Source organism: Psittacula echo (genome assembly GCF_963264785.1).
Source record: "Psittacula echo genome assembly, chromosome: Z".
Taxonomy (NCBI): domain Eukaryota; kingdom Metazoa; phylum Chordata; class Aves; order Psittaciformes; family Psittacidae; genus Psittacula; species Psittacula echo.
Window position 1 is genome coordinate 18,566,181 of NC_137742.1, and position 20,345 is coordinate 18,586,525.

The window sequence follows — 20,345 nt, forward strand, 5'->3', positions numbered from 1 at the left end:
ATGGTTTTTGTTCCATTCTTTGTGAGAAACAAAGAGCAATTTTGTTTAGAAATAAATCAAATAACTATGCAGGGAAGAATAACTGTATGGGGAATAACTATGTATAACTATGCATAGAATAATGAGATAAGGAAGACAGCAGGGTACAGAAAAGCTGCATTAGAACGTGTGCTGGAGGCTAAAGCTCTTCTTACAGCCTTGTAGACCAGAGTAGCTTAAAGAACTTACCAATATAACATAACAATTCTCAGTCTTTTTTGACAAATTTTTTAATCATAATTTAGGTCCTTCTCCCTACAGGTGCATTTATTCACAGTCTCCAGCCAGCCTCAATCCTCTACATTTCAAACTCTCACCTTTCAGCTTCTATAAACTGCAACAATTTGTCCTTCCAATTACTCCTTACACCCCAAAATCTTTTGTCTCTCAACTCCCCTCATGACTTTTTAACCCAGCCATGTACACAGAATCAGCGTAAAGGAGGCTTCTGTCCCGTAGAGGAGCTTCTATGGGGAAATTGTGAAAGGGGGCAGAAAACCAGCAGGAATGGCATCTGTATGGGGAAACAGATCAGAAGGGATTTGTGGCCTCACTTCTGAGCATACATGGCCAGCCTGTGTGATGCCCTGGAGATGCCCTGAATGGGGCCGCCAAAGAAAGAGCAGCCCCTGGAGCCATCAGCAGAGGCAGCAGAGGCAGTAAGGTGTATGAGGAAATCTTTCATTTTCATCTTTTTGCTTTGGGCTTTACTATCTAGGGATATGTTCAGAACAGTGCTTACTCTAAAACGACAAATATGCCAGTACAAAATGAAACTGTGGCAAATACAGTTTCCGGTCTCCTTCCTTTACTTCTCATTGCCACCCTTCTCTGTGTGAAATTGGAACAAACTATCAAGAAAAAAAACCTAAATGTTTGAAAAGGCAATATTTGCTGCAGAAGGGAACATAAAAGACAATAGGCAGGTTTTCTGTTCTGAAGAAACACTTCTTACGCAAAGTCACAGAAACAGGAATCCAATTGTTACTTTGATGAGACAATTAGAAGCTGGACCTTGCTAAAGACAAAATACCTATTCAAGTTTTTTTACTGTTTGATTTTGTAAAGTAATATTTGAAGCAATTTGCAATTGTTAGGGAGATGCACAGCCCTGGAGCTGACATTAATGAAATTTAAAAAAGCTTTGGTTTGCATGCAAATGACACAATTGGTACATGAATTTATGCTCTACAGTTGTTTTTAAACACCATCGATACATCAAAGTACTGTCTTTAAAAAAACGTTGCATCACTGGATTATTTACAATTTATCCCTTGTTATAGGAAAAAGCTGCTAGTCTTGGTTTGGATGTATCTTATTTTCACAGTCACCCTTTTTTTTTACATGTTTTTTTTCTTTACATTCTTTCCTCAGTATTGTCTCCTTGTCTTGCAGACAAGACACTGGACTAAGCTGGTGTATTCTAGCGTGTGTATGTCCTGGGTTTGCCACTTAAACCACGAAGTTAGCAGGGTGATAGGACTTTGAACTTGAGGTTATAAAATCTCAGTTTGTTTCCTTGGTCTGTTAAAGTTATGTTACTTTAGCTTTGGTGGAACATCATGTTACGCTATGCACAGTTAAGATCTACACCCTTATATTTTTGCTGTGGGTTTCTGGAATCAAATTTTACATGTCTACATGACACTAAGCAGACTCCTTAGTTTTTCAAAGAAAATTCTTGGCTTCATTTATTTGCATTAAGACTCACCTCAATTAGTATTTTAATCATCTCAGTGTGTATCATTCTAGATAAAAGGTGATAGCTGGGAAAGTAAATGTGATAGTACGGTAATTATTATTAAATGAGTAAAGTTCCTCTATCTTTACTAACTTTTTCAGTCCTCCTTCTGTTTCTGCTCTTTTCTGACAGTTGTGGCTTGCATATTATTTTTTCTTACTAATTTATATATACGCATATAAATAATGATGTTTAATCCTGAAAAGCAGAATCAGCACACTAAATTCACAGCACTAAAATCTGGCTCTATACATGCTTGTGTTACCTCTCTAAAAGAGTTAAGACATTTGGAAAAGGCCATGCTAAAAAAAGACCACCTATATGGAGAATCAGAAGGGAAACAGTGAAGTTTAATGCTATCATCATAAATAGCATACTCTAATCAGTCTCTCTTTTCATGTGAATTTGAAAATCCTTCTTCCCTAGAAGTACTTGCTAGAGACAATTATGCAAGAGCAAAAACACACACTGCTACTGCAGAAAATTGCCAATAGATTCTGAAGTGTTTTAAACAAGAACATATTAGATTGCCTATGTACTTGTAAGTTATAATAATAGAGGGCAGCAGGCTGATGGGAATAAACAAAAAGCTTCCTGAGCAATGCAGCTAATAAAACACAATTATAAGTTAATTTTTCAGTGACGGTCTGCAGTCTATGCTTATGCCTGAGAAAATGCCTGCTTTTTTTTTACTTCTCTGTATTCCCTGAAGTATTAATTACAGACTAGTGTAAAAAAATCAGTTTTTCATGATAATAGTAGGATTTCATTTAAACTCCTGTATATATTTTAGCTGTTTGGATGAATATTTCTGATGTTTGGAGTGACCATTTGCTCACCTTTGTAACAACAAAGAATTTTGCTTTACATGTGAACAAAAGTGGATTGTATTCCATGAAATGCTCTGGTTTTACATTTTGTACACTGTGATAGCAAGTAGAAGCATGTGAACAAGCTCTGAACATTAAATTACGAGCCAGAGTTTGCTCCCCTTTTACATCGGCACAGATCTGAATAACTTTGATGAGTGCAATGTATTTATTTTTGGTTCAAGTTAATGCAACTGAAAATAAAACTTTGGGTTAATACAACTACTATTTTCAACTACAGGGCTGATATTATATAATTTAAGCACACATATTTAGTGTGTGTGTTGTATATGATGAGGCAAACACAGCTGACTTGTTTTCCCTTGTAGGAACTGAGTGAGTCCTCAGAAACTTTCTGTGTATTTGTCTACGATAAGCCTAATCTTCATACACATACATCTTACTAATTATTATAGTAGTAATTAGGAAGTATTACTAATACTATCATTAAAACCTTGCTTGTATCCAAACCTAAAGTTTCTGCCACACCACAACCACACATGTCAGTGAGGGCACACAATTTTAATCTCCTTGATAGACTCATTCCAAAGTACTGATGATTCTGCCTGCCTTATATGCAGAAATTTAATAGCCATTGCTGGTAGCATCAAATCAAACTCTTCAGCTTATTTTAACCTCAGATAAAAAGTCATTCTGGTTATCTTCCTCAACTTGGCCTTCTCAGTCAAGATTGTATTTTAATCTTCTACATGGCTGCCATGGAAAAGATTCTTATTTGTTCTTTCTGTCTTAAAGATTCTTCTTTTTTCTTTCCATCTTAAAGGACACACAGGAAAAACCTTTTTTAATTTTATGACCGACTTCAAGATCAGATTTTTAAGAAAGGAATGTTGATATTTTGGCTTGAAATAAATGAAGACATTTAGATCCCGTTCTGGATCACTAACAATCCCTACAGTTTGGCTTAAAACCATGGGGATGGCCAAGCTGTATAGGTGCCTGAGACTTCCAGAACTCACGAAGTTCTGCTTCTGCACATCTCCAAATATCTAAGTTATGGCAGAGCTAAGCAGCTAAGAGAAAGACCTGAAGTGATATTTATGTACTGGAAATCTTGAATAATTTACTGGAAATATGTTCAGAGTGCCAAATTGCTATGAGACATAAGAGTGTTCTGTATTTTGAACACATGTGCCGTGTCTGTGATGTGTGTAAGATACTGAAGTCCATGAAAGAAGTGATATAAGTATTATTTGAAAAATTGTTGAGCATGTCTTAAAGAAGGCATGTGCATGTGTGCGTGTGTATGTGTATGCCAAAATAAGAAGTCGATGGATTTGAAATATAACAATTTGGTACATTAGAGTGTGATGTTTGTTGTTGTTGTTTGTTTTTTTTTTTTTTTTTTTCTTGAAGATGCTCAGAAGACTGAGGATCTCCTACATTTTCTTTCATCTATTAGAAGATGTTGGGTGAAAGACTGCAAAACAGGGGTGTAATGAAAAAGCTGAAAATACTAAGTTCTCTGTGAGCATAGTTTAGTAACCGATAGAGTCAAACCATAGACATGGTCAGGAGACAGTTGTGAAGATCAGAAAAGTCCTATGCCTGTTGATTTGCTTACTTCCACAGCTTCTACTTTTCTTCCTTTCATTTCTTTTCCCTGACTTAATGATCAGCTTAAACAGAGAAGTGATATGAGGAAAGCAGAGAGGTCCCTACCCTGCATATTGTACTGCCTGCTGCTGACAGCAGTGTCTTGGGCAGGAGGAGGCTGCGTGGGATGGCTGAGGCAAGGTGACAGCACCGAGGGATGCAGGGGTGGCCTCAGTGCGAAGAGGACAGTGCTGTCCCATGCTGGACACAGATGGTTCCAGCTGCCTTCAAAGGACTCACCACAGCACACAACTGTGCTCCACAGCTGTGTATGTGGTGCCTCTGGGAAAACATACTTAAGAAAGGGCAAAAATTGCAGACAGAGAAGTGAGGAGAGAAAAAGATGAGAAACAACTCTGAGTCAGTGATGACAGAAGGGGAGACAATGCTCCAGACACAGAGTGGATAGTCCTCTGCAGCCTGTGGAGACACCATGCTGGAGCAGGAGAAGAGTATGAGGAGGATGTAGCAGCAGAGAGCAGCTGTTGCAGACTGGCCAGAAGCCCCATTCCCCAATGTCCCTGCGGTACTTGTTGAGGAGAGGTAGAGGAGCTGGGGATGAAAGAGTGAAGTTGAGCCTGTGAAGAGGGATGGGAGCGTGGGGGATGTGTCATTTTAACATTTTGATTTATTTTTTACCATCAAGATCTATTTTAATTGGTTATAAATTCATTTTCCCCCAGTAGAATCTGTTCTACCCATGATGGTAATTGGCAAGTGATCTCCCTTACTTTACCTCAGCTTTTTAAATTCACTTGCTTGCACTGCCCTTCTCTGAGAAAGCAGCTAGGTGGACGCTTGGCCATTAGCCAAAGTTAACCTGGCACAGTGGTACCAGTGTAAACCTAGTGAGGCTGGAATCATTTATTGATGCTCCTGACTGAAAACAAAACTGCTATATGGAAAGTAAACTATGTCATATTTAATTGAAGTCATTAAAATAAGCAAGCTTAGCAAAAGGTCTGAACATCATGCTTTTGGCTGGATTTGATCAACTCAGCACACAAATGCTCTGTTGCAAATCTTAAGCCCTGCAAATATAAACTCATATTTTACCTGGATTTAGGCTTCTGCATTCCACTTACATGACACCTAAATGGTGTGCTGGATGTCTGCTGTCCAACACTTTGCAGTCTCTACTGCCTGAAGAATGCTGATTACTGTGAAAATTGAGGAGTTCTGTACTGGGGAAAGGAGGGTAGAGGTTGTGCAGGAAGGGCTGCAGCTCCTTAATGGTCTCACACACACTGACCCCACTGCAGAATCTCCTGTGGATCCTAGCTCTGGCTGTTGTCCTCTCTTGCTCTCTCCCTCCTGTGCTGCAGCTGTAGTAGCTCTGCTGCCTTTACTATGCAGTCTGTTGCACATGTGTCTGGCATTAGTCAGTGAAATTACTTGTAATGTGTTCCATTCCCCTCTAGCTAAATCGCTTACCTGGCTTTGTCTTGAATAGGCTGGAAGCAACATAGTGTCTGAACTACCTTGTGATTTTCTGCTATAAGGAACCTGGGCAGTGCCAGTCATTTTACTGTTCATCCTATGCCTGGCTTTCTTGGGAGAAAGCACGGGGCTGTTCACTGTAGACCTGACACATCTGACAGTAAAAAAACCCTTTCCTGTTTTTCCCTTCCTCCCTGTGAAAGGTGTTCAGGTTAAACGATGCCTTGGTCTTAAAAATACTAATTGATACAAACTAGCTTCTGTAATTAAAACAGGATATTGAAAAAAAAATGTCCTAAGGCTTTTTTTTTTTTTTTTTTGGATTGAGAAGAAATAGCTGACATAGTTGGAGAAGAGGCAAAAAAGGTTAGCCTTATCTGGCTATTTGAGTGATTCTTCATTAGTGACCGCAGGCCTCTGCTACTAATAGTTAGAAATTTAATACAAGAAAATCTATAATAAGTGACTTTTCTATTGTCACTACATACCCTGTGTAAAGAAGCAGTACAGCTTTGTTCACTTCACCTCTTTAAGCGGAAGTATCTTATCCATAACACTGCCATTCAGTGTGGGTGGTGTAATTTTACTCAAGACTCTTTGAGGACTCTGGAAAGTACAAATGGCACCTTTGACACTGTAGTCTTGTAATTTCTGTACTACTAATGGATGGCTGAACATACTTCAAAGATGCTAACTCTTTATGTATTAGAGCACTGAGGCTCATTTTGTGTGTAGCAGGTTGAAAAGTGTTTCCACTCTGAAATGATTGTGGGGCTGTCCAAAAGGTACTGGACTGACAGCTACTGAAATAAGCAGAAATTAAGTTCCACCTAACTATTCATCATAAAGGAGAGACTGAAAGCACCTGGCTGATCCAACATACCTTAGTAATGATTTTACCTGCCAGTGTTTATTCTAGCAATTATGTTCACTCCTGTTGTGCATTCATAAGGAAAAGAAGCAGTTTTAAGTAGAAAATTCATAGTTACTTCCAATTGCATATGAACCCATATATGGTTCTTAGTCTGGAGGGAGAACAGGAAAGATCTTATTCTGGTAACAAGAGTCACTGTTTTCTTTCTCAGCTGCATGAACAAAGACACAACCAGACAGAACAGGAGTCAGCTCTGCTTTGCCTAGAGCAGCAGGGATCTTCAGCCAGACACTTTTGCAGGAGATATGACATACGTCCATATATCACGTGTGGACACATGTTTCTTCAAGTCAAAAAGCACTGGTTCAGTTGCAGCTTGTGTGCGTTTGACACTTTAGAAAATTAGGCAACTTATTTTGCTGCTCAACCAAGAATTTTAAAATCTAATGTTGTCACTCATTATTTTTTCACCAATTATTGAACCTGGTTAGAGTGATCAAGTGCATAAGGCTTTTACACACCAATGTATAAGCAAATTGAGAAACATATTTTTCATTCCTTATGTAACATTGTCCTTCTGAGAGGCATTAGTTTGTGCTCTCTGTGGTATGATGGATGAAACACTCCCACACTGAATCACAATGACTGGAAGAAAAAGAAAAAATTTCTCATGGGAGAGATAGTCTACCCAAAATTAAAACCTGGGGAAACAGCCTAACTCTATCTTCCTTGGTACCTGATGAGATAAGGTTATAACTGAATTAATTGAAAAATAGGTGTTTCTACTTTGGCACACTGAAAGGTATTAAAGTCACTTGTTCCACCTCACAAACAAGCAACAGCTTTCATAGTAAATTACCAAAAATACTGTTTCTCTGTAGAAATTTTACATTGTTGAGAAAAATGCAAATTCCGTTGAAACAGAAACTGGAAATCCACTAGAAAATTTATTTTTCAATTGAAAACAAAGTGTCTGCATATACATTTTCTGTGTATCTGTTATATAGCCTATATCCACACACAAAGATCTTGAAGTTGTTCAAAAGCACTATTGACCTTTGAAGCCTATTATATTTGTTCTGATGATGCATGTTTTCCTATACAATTGGTAGGGAAATTCAGATACTTTTGGGAGCTGCTTTTGATTTTAGATAAGTTCAGGTGCTCTTGATTTGATTCTCTCTTTCCATTGACTCCAAATAACTTACACTCTTGTGTAAAGTATTCAAAATTAATTGGGATAAACCCACATCAACATCCCGTTAATTTATCCCCATTTGCTCAGTTCTTTAACTCAGGAAAAGCATAAATGCTTCCATGTCTAATTGTTGGCTTCTTTTAAAGACATATAACTCATCCTGGGTCAGAAGATTCAACTGCAAGGATTTCAAAATTCCCAGTTATAGGAAGTTTGTAATTTCATGGTTTTCATTCATAGTGTTGAGAATTAGAATGACCTTTACATATATTTAAATTTCCATAGATATGTTTAGATAATTTTCTAAAAACTGATTGACCAAATATTTAGATGGTGTGACAGACTAGCTTTTAATGCTGAATACTTTCAAAGTGTCTCTGCACTTTTAAAAAGCTTTATTAAAAGTATGTATTCATCCACAGCTCCCTATTTAAAAAAAATATATCTGAATTAGTTTCTTTTTTCTCTTGACAACTCTTTTTCTGGGAGGCCACATGGCCGAAAAAAATCTCTGACAGGATCAGTATTTTCTTTTATGAGGCATTTATAATAGATGAATTTATTTGGCCATGAAAGTTGTTCTTTTTAGAGCACTTTGAAAGCATAAGCAAGGGAAAGAATGCTCAAAAGAGCCTGAAATTTGATTTACATCTTTAGAACAAAGAAACAAATGAAAATGTGACTATTGTCTTTATCTTCACTGTTATTGTATGTGGTATCCTTCTATAATCTTTTCTTGTAATGATACTTAATAGCTGCCTTTGAGATATTAATGGAAATTGTCACAGGCAAAGGAGATATTACTGCATCTAATGAAGCAAAGTAGGACTAAAAGGAAAAAAGAACAATAAGTGAAATCTGAACAAATAGAAGAATTTAACTTATTTCTGAATTTTAACCCTATACATGGTTAATTGTCATAAAATCAAAATAAATGAATGCAGCTACTATTCAGTATATTAGTACATTCTTCATGAAAGTTTACAGAGCAGGTACAGTACATAGATTTTGAACATGAGAATTCCAGTATATCAGATTTATTAACCCTTAACACATCAATACTATAAATAACAATACTACCATAAAATATGTCCAATTTTTTCATAAAACATACTATTGCTGACTGAATATTATGCATGCTTCAGATCCCTCAGAGCTAGAAAGATAAATAAACCCAGTATTTTATAAAGGAAAAATATAATTTTGGTAGAAAACACAACACTCCAAGTGTCAAAATACAAACATCAGCATAACATTTACACATATGTTTCACTATCTATTCACTCATCTAAAGTCTAGAAACATGACTAAACATTTCAAGCATTTGTACTGACCAGTTAAACACAAGTGCATGTGAAAGGATGCTATAAAATATAGATTAATGACTTATTAAATACATTAGCATTTTTTTGAGTAAATTTTAAATTATTTTCATCTTTTGATAATGGAACATTCAGTGAAAGACAAATAGAAAATACTATCCAAATAGGTGCTATGTTATATGGCTAACACTTTGCCTGATATTTGTTTGTCTGACCCAAAACCCCAGAATTTTTTAAAACATTACTAGTTTAGTTTTAATAGAATGTATTTTTTTTCAAACTACATCTTAAAAGTAAGCCTAAGTAATTTTAGTTATGAAATAATAAATGAATCTGCATGAAGCCCTAAATTTATTTTAATTGACTTGAATAATTTCAATTAATAGAAAAACATACTGAGTATATTGAATAGCACATTTTGCCCCAGTTTTGAAGAGAGTAAAGTCACTGAATTGGTAGAAGTTATTGACTAAATTCCGGAAAAAACATTTGTTGAAATGATAAACTTACTTCTGTAAACAATAGCCATTTCTGGAGATAAATATATAGTTTTTCAATTCTATCAATCAATGTTTGTAATTAAATAGTTCAGAAGTGAATGGAAGGTCAAAAAAAAAAGCAAACCAACAAACAAAACAAACCACAAAACCTACAAACCAAGGAAAGCCACCTTTTTTTTTAACCTGTGAAGTGGCTATGGAACAATGAGCTCTACTACATCTGGAATATGAAATTACAGTGCTTAGAAAAAGTAAGGGGAACTTCACTAAAGCTGGTTCTTTTGTTTTATTAGCAGATGTTCATGCTTACAAAACCAAGCTTCTGATGTATATAATGTACTTTCATGTAACTAAAAAAAAATGCCATATAACGTGTTTTTTTGAGTATTTAAATTGAACTTTCATTTTCATCCAATTGCAATTTTACAATTTCAGAAGTTAAAAATCATTACTCAGCCACAAAAAAAAGAATTATCACGTGCCATTCTGACAAGAAAAATTAACTTACTGATTTTTTTTTTAATGGAATTTGCTGCATTTGTTCAATTGCGTGTACTTAGACAGAATATATGCATCTAAAGTTGAAGAAATGCCAAACTTGACGTGAAGGCTATAATCATGAGACTTATTAGCTGCTAACATCAAGAAATAGAAATATTAATCCGAAGAACAAAGGATCTAATGTCATGTAATGAACAAGTATAACACCTGCTGCAGCTATATTCATACATAAGAACACAGCCAACTTTCAGAGGCAGATGAGAATGTAGTTGGTTAGGCATGATCAAGACAAACAAAAGTTTGAGAAAATAAATCAAGATAAGAAAGATTAAACCAACACAATAAGTTTCAAGATTCCCTGATTATTTATTCAAAATATTAGTCTTAAAATTGTGGACTAAAATGACCTTGGTTTAAATATGCACTTGGAAATGCAACTACTTGAATACTTCTAATGACTGTGCTAGAGGTGATTTAGGATTGCGGTGATTTAGGATTAAGGTGAATAAAAGAGCAATGCACTTAATGTTACATGGCATGCACTTGCTGGTATATTCTTGGAGAAAAGCACAGTGGCCATTTGTGTGCAATGCTGTTAGATAAACTGTCCCATATATTGCTGTATGTAAAGTTGAGATTGCAGAGAAATCTTAAGGAATAAGCATGAAGTATGAACAGGAAAACCTTAGTGACTGTTTATTATGTCCTGAATATTCATATACAGTTTTGGATGAAAAATCAAAATCTCAGCTGTTTGTAACCTCAAATGTGTGTGGGGAAAAAAAAATTGTCTCATATATACCTTTAAAATTAGTAAATTTTGAGACATAGAGATAGTCCAAGCCTCTACTCCTGTACTTAGAAAATTCCCAACCCGTTCTAGTAAGCATGCATTGTAATTTGTAACTGAAATTTGTAGCAGAGTAACATTCCCTGTGTAAAGATGATGAATAGTGATCTGAGCAGCCCTGAAAGCAGAGTTCCATTTAAAACACCTGCACTATCGCAGAAGAAAGAAAAATATACATCTTCTGAGGCTTTGTGGGGAGGTATTTGCTGACTCTAAAATAAGTTACAGAACATTCCCTTCATTTTCAGACTGTTAATGCTTATCCATGGCTTAAGTAAGAATACTTACTTTTTCTGTTCAATTGTGCACATTACAAACAGAGATTAGTGGCTTTTCACTTCAGAGCTGTCAGAGTTAAAATGACATGGAGCTATTAACATTCTGTTGTAAGTGGCAGAAGCTTCCTCTTTTTTTTTTCTCGTTTTGGTTGTGGGGTTTTTGTTTGTTTGTTTGTTTGTTTTTGTTTTTTTTTCTTCCTCATCAAAAGACCACTAAACCCCTTCATCTGCACTGTTTTTATGAATATTACCCATTCCCTTTTCATTTGGATCAGACACTGGCACTCTGGCACTGAATGTCTTCAAATTATCAGTGTTTCTTTGCAGCTGCCAGATCTTTTACACTTCAGAAAGTCAGATTATTCTATATAAACTATTCCATGATATTCCATGTGGAAGACTTTGAATAAGAAATAATCAGAAAGTGTCAGTCAGATCTACGACATAACCAGTTATAAAAGGAGATGAGTTTTAGCTCTGCAGGTTTCCTGTTAGATTTTTATTTCAGTACCTCCATAGTACAGCAAAAATATCTTGTAAGTAAATATCTCTAAATACCAGACAAACTTCACACACTAAGAGGGAATATGTGCGGGAGTATGGGAAAGATTAAGCAAGGTTAAGCAAGGAAAAATAGACTATTACTTTTTATCTTCTCAGTAAGACATGGTCTCATACCTGTTATTATGATCTCTCAGAAAATTAAGACATGTTTCATTTACCAAGTTTTTCAGGACAACTTGAACAGTCTCTGACAATAGCCTCAGTATATTTTAAAGTGGATAACATCTAGCCTGTCTCAAAATTTGTCCGTTTTGGGTAAGCACAAACAACTACTCACATGTTATAGAGATGTAGAAATAGAGCAAACAGCCCCTGAGATGTCTGGAATGGAAAAGATTTTCCGCTGTGCAAACTCTGACAGGGAGCATTTTCACTGCTGTGAAGATACGAGATAAAACTTTCGGCTCACTGGACACAGTCGATATTTTCATGTCAACTTTAAGCAGCACCTTACCAACTTTTATTAGTTGGATATTAAATACTGCTTCCATTAGACATAAGCCTGAGAGATCCTATCCATATACATATCCTTCTCTCTTTTTCTTCCTGTCTTTTACTTCTTAGTTCACTTAGCTCTTTCTTCCTGTAAGATTTCTCTTTCTTTTCCTAACTTGTAAAAGAAATGTTTTCATGTTGCTGGGTTTTTTTAACAGCTTTCATAAATGCTGTTAAAGCCATGTTGCTTAGCTATGATATTCTTATTTGCAGTAGAGCTAAATCTGTGCTTTTAAAATGCTTAAAAAATGTCAAAGAAACAGTAATTTTAGGTATTGGCTGGTAGATAATGTTACTATGAGGACACAGTAACATCTGCAATAGCAGTCCTAGTGAAAAAATACTGTTTTTTTTTTAATATTATTAAAAATGTTGAAAAAGTTAAAAACTATTACTATTAAAAATTTTAAAATGTTGAAAGTGGTGCTTTCAACTTGCAGAAGCAGCATTTCACAGCCCTCTCCCATTCAGGAAATGATGCATTTGATTTCTTGCAGATTTTATGCCCTTGAGCTATTGATCAGAACCTTAATTTTCCAATGTCTTCCAATATAGCAGTAACCAATTTATTACCTTTAACCTGCCTTTAAAAAAACAGACAAAGTCTGAAGATACTTTTTATAAAGTACAAACCAGTACACAATCAGAGATTTGTTTCTAAGGTGGAAAACTCTTTAAATGAAAAGAACTTGACAGTTTTCTACAGAAATAATACTTATTGTTTTCCATGCTTACATGACAATTTATTGAAGAGCTGGAAAAATAAATTCTACTGAATTTAACAGGATTAGACAAATCTATTCAAGCTAGTTAATTCACACAAACATCTAAGAAGGTGTTATCATACTTACTTTACGGATGAGGAGAGAGAGATGGAGACGAAAGCTCAACAGAAAACCTGAGATTAAAACTCAGCCCTTAATATCAATAGACCACACCAGTGGATGGATTTAGATGTTGCAAAGTAATATCTTGACATATTTGTAAAATCAAAAAAAAAAAAATTGCTAGTCAAAACAGGATTGCAAAAAAGCAAAACTGGTAAACCCCTTGATGAGAAACATACAGAACTTTTAATTTTTGATTAAAGAGGCCCATGCTTTTTATATACCCAGAAACTACTTTTATAGTGTAGAACTATCTCTATAGATAGTTTAATTGATGTTGGGATAGAGATTAGTAATTTTAAGATTATTTTAAATTATTTCAAATAACTTTAAAAAGTACTTTGAATAAGAATATAGAGCATGCATTTGAAAGAAAAAAAAACACCCACAAACCTCTTGGGCTGAGTTAACTGAAGCAGAAGAGATATCCAGGTACAGCAGAGTATGATTCTTATGAAACCTCAAGAGTCAGAAACAGAATGACATTCACTCCTTGTAAAAGTGTAGGGGAAGAAAGAAAAAAAATAAACACCTCTCTGTAAATTATCATCTCTGATTACATTAGAAAAAAATAAAAGAAGAAAGCACAGAGCATGTTGCACAGTACTGAACACTATCAGAGAGCTGTGCTTCCCTGCACATGGCCTCATTCTGCACATAGTGAAATCAGTAAAAAGGGTTCTTCTTGACTTGAGTGGATTCAAGATTGAGCTTATTGGCACTCTGCCCAACAGGCATCATTGATACTGTAAGAGGAAGACCAGAGACTCCAGTGGGAATCCATGCATTGACTGAAGCATGTCCTTAAGCAGATATCTGAGTTCCATAAAGTCAACAGATTTAAATATGTACTTTAAACTGAGAACATGCTTTACTGAATCTTGGCCTTTAACAATTATTTGAGACATCAAGTTTTACTAAGCTGCTAAAATGTTTTGGGAAAAAAAAAGTCAGGGGTCATTTCTATTGATGTTTTTATGTGAAAAATAATTCTTGAAAGTATTATTAATTAAGAAAATGACAAGTGCATGCTTAGTTTCATCTTACTAGAGATTTTTTTTTTTTTTATTCCTGGAAACACTGTTGTATGAGGTAAATTTAAATCTGCTATTTAAAAATTAAGAAAACAAGATTCAGAGATGTAAATTGGCCTAGCTTGTGGAGCTACAGTTCTAGATATCCCTGTTCTGGAACAAATGAAGAGCATCCCCATGGACACTTGCATAAACTTGAAAAGTGAAGGACTTCGTTTTTCAAAAATTGGAGAAAAAAAGTTTTCTATGTGTGGTTAATGCAACTATGAAGGAATTTCAGGAAATTCAACACTTTCTAAAAGTCCTAAAGTTAGCTGGATTTGCTAGATATTCAGGACATTAGAAAACTGGAATGCTTATGACCACAAGCTGAAGTGATTCAGGAATTTTGTTTTAAACACCTGTTTTAGAACAACTTATACAGACAGATAGAGACATAGATACCTGCAGAGACATACAGATACCTGTAGATGTAGATATATACTGATTTGTAGCAATATACATACTGATTATTATTTTAGGTATAATTTAGAATTAGATAGAATTCCCTATTTTGGTAGAATCGGTTGAATTGCTCATTCTCAGTGCATTTAGTTAGATTTAAGTGTTTAGTTTGTTCACCATCACTTGCAAACTGATCTTCAGTTCCATTGATGTATTTAACCATAAAACTGAATAATAAATCTATTTTGCTAGGTTTATTTAATCAAAAAGAAATTTAACTAAAATTCATAATTAAATGACCCTCACTATTAAGGAAAAATCTGAATAAGTTTGTTGAGATATATAAATATGAGTATAAATAATCAGTTGTTCTTATTTTTTTTAACTGAATTAAAAAATGCTTTCCAGAAGTTCCATGCTTCATAAAATACAATTTTTCTTAATTTACAGAAAATGACTTCTGGTCATTCTTTTTTGAAATTACATACATTTTAAGAAATTTCAAGGGAACGATTGTTAGTAAGAAACTTAGAGTATATTAGTTTTCTTTGTTTCAGTGTTCTTCATTTACTATGCAATGCTGCTTTGTCCCCAAGAAGGGACATAATGGTTTGCTTAAAGCAGAGCATACACTAATCCCTTTTCTTACAATATCTTTAAGTAATTTATAAGTGCTTATTTCAAACTGAGGAGTTTGACAGTGCCCCTAGTGAATCTTGATATACATGTCTTACAATTCATACAGAAATGATACTGCATGAAATATTCATTAGAAATACTCTAAATTATGTACCAAACAACAAGGATACTGTCATTGTCACACTTTTCATCTGGTAAATATCCCAGTGGGCACAATGAATTCACTTATATCTCACAAAGAGTTTCCCAACATGTTTCAATTATTTATCTTATGGTTACAATCCTCCATGCGTGCACTCATGTTTTTGTTTTTCAGGCTTTTCTGAAACACACCCACATCTGCAACACTGCAGTAAAATACATAAAATCTATGAAGAAAGGCATTAGCTTGTATTTTACTTTAGTTAAGTATATTTCAAAGCAGATTTTGTGTTTAGACTGCATTGAGGAGATCTGGTCACAGCATAAACAGATTAGACTTCAAGAGGAGACAGTTAAGTGTTTTTAAAAACTCCAGAAGACTTCCCCATTAATTGAAACTGAAACAGGAGAGTACAGGAAAAATGGATCTTTACCACATTTAGAACAGGCAGGCAGCATATAATGACAGGAAGCAACAGGTCTATCATGTGGTGAGACGAATTGTGTCATTTGTAACTTCTTAAAAGGCAGATGAGGAAGACATGGTACTTCCTTGACACATGATGCCGAATGACACTTATCACTTAAAATAAGTAGCTAGAAATCTCAGACATAATAGATCCATTTGGAAAGTGCACAGCACGATGCTAACTTCCTACAAATATTTAACATCTTCTGACATGTCATGTTCCATTATTCAATAATATAAACTAACATAATCCAGGTTTTTTTTAAATTAAATTTAACAGAAACTTAAATTCTTCTACCCACACTTTTCAGTGCCTGAAGGTGCCTTTCATGTAGAGAGGGCTTGCAGTTAAATTATTGAGGCACTTCTTTCCCACACGAAGGAAGAAAGAAGGCCTAAACTGTGTAGATGCAGTGAGAAGCAGCTTTTCTAATGCACATTTCTCTTAACCCAATGCAGTGGTTAAACACAAATAATGTGTAGGTAAGGACAGAAGGGTAGGTTTGAACCTACCTGGACTGATGACAATGCTGAGGAAAGAATGCAGATTATGACACTAAGGCACTCACAAGGAAATACTACTTTCATTTTCTGGCTTACCAGAGGTTTCAGGGGCAATGCTGGCTTAAACAGTTCCCCCTCCACTATGTTAGGCACCACTATCACTGCTCCACAGCTGCTTGTCCCCTCAGCTGACTGATACAACGCTGAGGATGCTGTGTAGTAACCACTTTGGGATTTTAAAAAACCCTGCTTATTTCTACTAAAGGAGCAGGGCACATACCCAATGCACCTCCTAGAACAGGAGTTCAGGCACCAGAGGTGAGGTAAAGAAGCAAAATAGGGCAGCCAGAGGCAGTGAAGCGGGAGGTGGGTTTCACTGACAAGCTTTCATGGGAACTGCATGCAGCGTGTAACGTATTCATCTGATTTTTACGCAAAGTTGCTATTGCTTGCTAGGCAACAGAAGCATCACTCTGAAGGAGTATAAGCCTTTAGATTTTGTATACCTATAGGTGCTAGCGATAAATTTTGACAATTTTGGAGAAAAATCACGCTTTTCAAATATTGAAAGTGGCAAAAAATGAATCTTGCTTACATAATTTATCCTTTTATAATTCCAACAGCATGGCAGGGTAGAATTCCTCTGATGTATGAAAACTCATTCCATGTAAAACCCCCTTTATTCTTGTGGTTTTAAGACTGTAGCTCTTCTCTTTTTGTGATTATGTTACAAGGAGAGCAAAAAGTCTAATTTTTCTTTTTTTTTCCTCTATTTTATTGTACTACCAGTGCCCAAAGATCTGAACTAACATAAAAGAATGGAACCATTTCGTTTTGTTTCTGTTGCTAACTCCTGAGATAGTTTCAAAACTGCTAGTCACTTTCAACACTTCTAAAAAGGCTGTTGCAGAAACATGTAACAAACATAATATTAACAAATACACTAAAAAAAAAAAAAAAAAAGTCCGTAGAGACTCTAGTTAGTGTGATCTTTATTAAAACAGGTAGAAAAAAAAGTAATAATAATATATCTGTGTAACTTTTAACCTTTCATGGTTTGCAGACTCAAACACTTCCAACTCCCTAAAGAAAATCTCATGTACAAACTTCTTTTCTTAGTCACCTTTTGTAGACAGTTTAAAATAATACATTGATAGAGAAAAGAGTTGAAAACTTTTGAGTTTGACAACAGTGATGTTTTCTTTTCAAGCAATTTTCATATTGAATAAAATACATATTTAGCAGCACAAGACACACTCATGACCTTTCTGCATATAGAAGACAGATAATACACAATTTGTTTCTAAGATGGGGTTAGAACAATAAACTGTTTTTAAGAACCAACAGTTTGGATTGACAGACTTTTTCTTTCAACTGCTACTTTTACTCTCACTCTTTGTTCCCATTAGGAAGATGAGATGCCTCAGGGTGAGGGATATATGAAAGGTTTTGCTGTCTCCTTCTCTTTCTGTCTCCCCCTTTCTAAAACTAATTACTCTCTCTCATAGCATCCTGAGCAAAGCACCTTGGCATTGTATGTTTACTGAAAAGGGGGGGAAACCCCTAACAACTATCAATACATGCTATTAAATTTCAGGTGGACTAGAAGGTTCCCTTTTATGTAACACTTTATTGCTTAACAGATGTTGTGGCTATTGACCACTTTGTCTAAGTTTAAGCTTGAGTCTATGAAATAACATGACAATTTTGCTCTTATAAATCTATGTTCTAAAATAGTAAAGCCTACAAAGATAAGAGGGTAATGCTGCTGGTGCATGTTTCTCTTAAGTAAAACAATAGGAAGAATAAATTTTTTTTTATTCTTAAGAGGAACATTAGATGGGGCTTGTGAGTATGTGCATGAAAAATTATTCATAGATCCTCTACTGTAAAATCCACTGGCTTTCAGCAGCAGATGACAAAGAATTCAGACTCCCAGGCTCTGTAACCACTTGTGTCACTGATTTCTTATGAAACATCGTGGAAGTGAACAGATTGAAATCTAGCGTTCAAATCACTATTTAGTCAGGAGGCCAATGCTTTTTCCCTGTGTCAGCGGGCACATTGGTCTACAGACATCTCTTATAGCCCTTGAAGGAGCCCTAAATAGCAGGTAATGTGGGCAGCTTCTGGTTGCCCCTGCTTTATATTGATGGAAGTGTCAGCCAGGCAGTACATTTCAGCGGGAAAAACGTGCGTGTATTTGCACAGCAAATCAACAGACTGGTGCCATTTTTGGTTTTGGTTACTGTCTCTCTAGTGTTCCAGTGGCCTTCTCCAAAAACACAGCTGCAGAAGTATGGTGAGTCACAGTGTTTGGGACAGCTGCTGAATGAATGGTTAGAGAACTAAAGGGCCAAATTTCGATTTTAACGGAAAGTGCCATACCACCAGTCCACAGAATAATTCTTCCTCCTCTTCTTCACCGGTGGGGAACTGCCCACCTCAGGGGATATGAGCTTAGAGATGACTAGTAATGTATTTATTCTGAGTATGGTAATTGTGTTCCTGAAAAATGCCTGAGCATATTTTTGAATTTAATCTTTTTTCTTTTGTCTTTTCTTTTTTCTTTTCCTTTCTTTTCTTTTCTTTTCTTTTCTTTTCTTTTCTTTTCTTTTCTTTTCTTTTCTTTTCTTTTCTTTTCTTTTCTTTTTTTTTCTTTTCTTCTTCTCTTCTCTTCTCTTCTCTTCTCTTCTTTTTTTTTTTTCTTTTTTCTTTTTCTTTTCTTTCTTTTTTCTTCTCCTATTTAATATTTTATATATTTTATATTTTAATTTAATTTAAATTTATTTTATTTGTTTTGCTTTGTTTTGTTTTATTTCTGGAACAGTGAACTACTAAAATATCTACAATCAAAAGGTAACGGAAAAAAAGATCTGCTTTCACTCATCCTTGGGCCCAGTCTTGCACTTATTACTTGAATGAAACTCTCCATCACGCAGGACGAAACTCTCTAATGTCAACAAAGTTAACCTGTTCGACATTTTTTCAGACGAAATGTCTGGCTTCTAAAAATCAACCGATTTCAGTTCTTAAGGAAAACAACTGCTTCCTTCACCTGATTTCAAGAGGAACTTTGCCAGCAAACAGCCTGCAAAAGTGGCCCCATTGTGTCTACCCGCCCTTGAAAGATTGCTGCTTAGCAGTTTCTCTTAAGAAAACTGTGCATAATCGAAGTTAGAAAATAGGAAAAACAATGAATATGAATGACTCTGGAATCTCTGAGCTCCTTTGTTATGCTGCCACCAATGTACACAAGAAAAGAGCTATATATGGGACCATATGAGGTGATCAAAACATTAACCAGACATTGTAACCGTTTTTCAATATTCTCAGCCCCAAGTGAGTGTTTGAAAGAAATGTGCTACTTGGAGCACAGCCATTTCTTTAGTGCCTGCGGCCTGTATCTTTGCTTACTCATGGTGGTGGTGGTGACAGAAGTGCTGATGCTGGTCCCAGGAGCAGCACTAGAAATACCTTCCTCTCCCTTCCTCACATTCAAAGCTAATCCAAAAACGTGCAATTTTATAACAGCTTGTCAGGAAACTAGCAGTGAAACCGACAACTTTATGGTCAGCTTTCCTAAAAAGTACATGTTAAATGATAATTGAGTCATAAATATTTGAGGGCCAGGTTGTGATGCCCTTCCTTATGGTGACAGACCTTCCCTTGCCAAGGCTCAGCACAGCCTACTGCTGTGTGGCATGGCATGCTATGCTGAACCCCCACCTGCCTCGTCTTTCCTGAGGGGTCCAGCCCTCAAGGGTTACAGTCACTGGCAGCAAGGCATTTGGGTTCCTGGCTTTTCCTGAGCTGTCCAGGTGTGCCATGAAGCAGGCTGTAGAACCTCCTTATCTTATTGTGCTGCAGACCTCCTCCTTGCTGTTTAAGTACATGTAAGGCCAAGCGTCCAGCCCCATCTTGGGTCTAGGTGTTTCA